This window comes from Chrysemys picta, unplaced genomic scaffold (assembly GCF_011386835.1).
Source record: "Chrysemys picta bellii isolate R12L10 unplaced genomic scaffold, ASM1138683v2 scaf1500, whole genome shotgun sequence".
Lineage (NCBI taxonomy): Eukaryota > Metazoa > Chordata > Testudines > Emydidae > Chrysemys > Chrysemys picta.
In genome coordinates this window covers 11,099-15,000 of record NW_027054206.1, presented here as the reverse complement: position 1 = coordinate 15,000, position 3,902 = coordinate 11,099, and the positions used below count along the sequence as shown (strand labels likewise).

Below are 3,902 nucleotides of genomic sequence, written 5' to 3'. Positions count from 1 at the left end.
TCGCTCGCTCTCCCCCACCCTCACTCCACTCCCTCATTTTCACCGGGCTGGGGCAGGTGGTTGGGGAGTGGGAGGGGGTGAGGGCTTTGGCTGGGGGTGTGGGCTCTGGGGTGGGGCCAGGGATGAGAGGTTCGGAGTGTGGGAGGGGTCTGGGCTGAGGCAGAGGGTTGGGGTGTGGGAGGGGACATGGGCTTTGGGGTGGGGGTGCAGGTTCTGGACTGGGGCCAGCAAGGAGGGGTTCCGGGTGTGGGAGGTGGATCCAGGCTGGGGCAGGGGGTTGGGGTGCGGGAGGAGGTTAGGGCTCCAGCTGGGGGTGTGGGCTCTGGGGTGGGGCTGGGGATGACGGGTGGGAGAAGGAGTTCAGTGCTGGGACAGGCAGTTGGAATGTGGTGGGGGGAGGTGAAGGCTCCGGCTAGGGGTGCGGGCTCTGGGGTGGGGCTGGGGATGAGGTGGTTGGGGTGCAGGAGAGGCTCAGGGCTGGGATAGGGTGTTGGGATGTTGGGGGGTGCAGACTCTGGGAGGGAATCATAGAGTCATAGAATATGAGGGTTGGAAGAGACCTCAAGAGGTCATCTAGTGCAACCCCCTGCTCAAAGCAGGACCAATCCCCAAGCTTGGGTGCAGGTGGGGGCTCAGAGCTGGGTCAGGGGGTTGGGGTGCAGGAGGGGTTTTGGAGTGCGGGCTCTGGGTGGTATTTACCTCAGCCGGTTCCAGGGAAAGGGCGACATGTCCCTTGGCTCCTAGGCGGAGGCGCAGTCAGGCAGCTCTGCACGCTGTCTCCACCCAGCCAATGGGAGATGCGGAACCAGCGCTCGGGGTGAGGGCTGTGCATGGGGCTGCGGCCGTCCCTCCATCTAGGAGCCGAGGGACATGTCGCTGCTTGTGGGGAGATGCGCGGATCCAGGTAGGGAGCCTGCCAGCCCCACGCCAACCGGACTTTTGACAGCCCAGGCAGCAGTGCTGACCGGAGCCGCCAGGGTCCCTTTTCGAGCGGGTGTTCTGGTCGACAACCGGACACCTGGGAACCCTAGCCAGGATGCTGGCAGCCAGCAAGATTCCTCTACTATTAAAGGTGCAGTGCCCAGAAAAGAGAAGGCCGACATCTCAGTCACATGCTACACGCAGCCTAGTGCGCAGTGAGGAAAGTTGGCCGCACACACTTGGAAATCAGCAGCAGCTTTATTATGCAACAAACAACTCGATGCCATGTTAACTCTGGCCCGTACTTCTGTGACGCTTGGAAAGGCTCCTATGAGAGGGGGAAAAAAACACAATAAAAGCAATGATCTTCAGCTATATATTGATCTTCCAAACTCTGTTTCTAGCCATCCAGCTTGCATCTAAACACTCGACACTCATATTAAAACGACCATCGTTTCCACCTGAAAGGACCACGTTTCCTGCCCCTCTAGAGTTATAGGGGTGTACCCAGGCCCGGCACAACCCATTAGGCAACCTAGGCGGTTGCCTTGGGCGCTAACATTTGGGGGGCGGCGACCGCGGCGGCCGGATCTTCGGCTGCCCCCGTTGTCGTCCGTATTTTGGGTGCAGGACCTTCTGCCACCTGTCGGGGGCGGCATTTCGGGGGCGGGACCTTCCGCCACCTAGGGCGGCAAAAACGCTGGCGGCGCTCTTGGGTGTACCTAGAGCTGTAGTGCACGGCCCGTGTCTGTGCTTACCTCACTAGTCCTGGAACAGCTCCTCGGGAAACAGCACCTGGAATAGGAAGAGGAAGGATTAAGGATTAATCATTCAAACACATAACAGCCCATGTCACCGTGGGGCTGAAGGGCTCCTGCTACTCAGACTGCATCAATGGGCACAGAGACCGGCCATAATCTGATTCGCTGCAAAGGGACCTAAGAGGAGAAAAATGTAGGGGAGGCAGAGCATCAACGCCACCCTGTGGTGAGTGGCTTACATGACTAGTTTCTGCCTTACTTTTTTGGAAGATGACAGGGGCTCTGTGTCCCCATTGCCATCTCCTTGACCCACACCCTGGGACCTCTGCTTCCTCACTGCACTTACCTAAGGATATTACTTACGTTCACGTACCAAGTCCAGGCCTTCTGATCTGGGTCTGTCTGCCGGCGTGCTGGACAGTGCGCCCTAGGGAATCAACACAACGGCTCTCCTGTCAATGCTTACATTCTCCAGGGCGAACTTTCAGAGTTTCAGCCTCTCAACAAAGAGAGCAGTTTTCAAGACGTCTCACGGGAAATCAAACGCAGTCACAATCTGGGAAATTACCGAGGGACTGATGGCCGAATGCTGCGCTATTTCCACTGTTCCAGAGGGATTTCCTCAGAAGTATCTGGATGATTATAGTTTCAACACAATCCCTGCCTTTTACATAAACCCCAGGCCACCCCACTTACAGGTCAAGAAATGAGGATGCAAGGTGCCCCAGACATACATACGGGGCACTGCCAGTTGTGAGAATATGGGACTGAGCCACGCTCTGCAATCTCAGTTCAACAAGTCAACAAAACTTACCTCAGCAAAGAAGGCAACTGAGGTGAGCGTGTGCTTCTTCCTGCCCCACTTGGGCCTTGGGCCTGAAATCCTTCCCTCTCTCATGTGGGGCTCTGCAACATAAATACCCATGAGTAACAGGGACAGCAAGCCCTACAGAGCAAATCCGTACGGCAGATGGTAGAAAGAATAGCTTATACTATCTATCTATCTGTCTTTCTATCATTACATGTTAATTCACTTACAGCATCTAGGCCTCCCCATTGTAGCTGAATGGCTCACAGTCAGAAGCTGGGATGTATCTGTTGAGGGGCTGGATTGTAGGATGAGAGTCCATGCATAGGCTCAGGCCAATGTCTTCCTATGTCACTGTCCAAAGTCTGGCACTAACATTCATATTCAGGGATCTAAACGAGTGGATTGATTTTCAGAGGAGCTGAACAGCCACGGCTTCGGCAGATTCGAGTGAGAAGTTCTTGGTATTCAGCATTTGAGAAAGGTCAGGCCATTTATTTAGGTGCCTGAGTGTGGCATTGCAGCCGCTGCCATGGGTCGTTTACAATGAAGGCGGAATCAACATCATCTCGGCACGACAACCAAGTTCAGGATCTAATCGAGCTGTCTCCTCTCTGTACTGCTGTACGGTTGCGAAACATTGGGACTGCGCCACTCAGAGGGGGCAAAGCTGGAGGCTTTCCACATAAAAGGCCAACGTTGTATATTGGGCATAGAGTGGAATGACTTCATTTGTAAAGCAGATGTTTATGGTCGCTGCGGCCTACAGACTACTGGGGCCATTGTCCGCAGATGGCGTCTTATGCTTTTCAGACATGTCGCGAGTATGCCACAAGACCAGGCCTGCACAACATACGGCCCGCGGGCCGCATGCGGCCCATGGGGGCTCACTGTGCGGCCCGCGGGGGGATTCTAAACCCCACGCACACAAAGTCCCGAGGCTGGCGTGGCGGCGCTTCCTGGGGCAGCTCCTGGTGGCGTGCCTGCCCGCCGACAGGAGCCAGAAATGTGGGACACGGGGATGGAGCCCTCGCGCGCCGCCGCGCCTCCACGCCTCCCCTGGTCCCAAGCGGGACATGGAGCCCGCGCGCACGGCTGCCCCTCCCCACCGCCCCAAGCGGGACACGGGCACGGAGCGCTCGCCCCCCCTCCCCAGCGGGACAAGGGGCTCAGCCACCGCCCCCGTCCTGAGCGCTTTTTGGCCCACCCTCCCCCCGCGGGACTCCTGCCCCATCCAACCCCCCGCGTTCCTTGATGCCCCCCCCGGGACCCCTGCCCCATCCAACCCCTTCCCTGTCCCCTGACTGCCCTGCGCTGCCCCATCCAACTCCTCTCCTGATTCCCCATCCAAACACCGCTTCTCCCTGTCCCCTGACCACCCTTGGAACCCCTGCCCCTGACTGCCTCCCACC

The 3,902-nt window shown here is 57.7% G+C and overlaps 1 long non-coding RNA gene across 1 annotated transcript; it reads right to left on the bottom strand.

Moving 5' to 3' along the window:
• Positions 1–1,967: 1,967 nt before the first annotated feature.
• LOC135979978 (uncharacterized) lies at positions 1,968–3,573 on the bottom strand. The gene is made up of 3 exons (XR_010597217.1): positions 2,721–3,573; positions 2,497–2,588; positions 1,968–2,109 (listed from the first exon to the last, which is right to left on the bottom strand). It is a non-coding gene; the product is annotated as an uncharacterized LOC135979978 (long non-coding RNA).
• Positions 3,574–3,902: the final 329 nt, after the last annotated feature.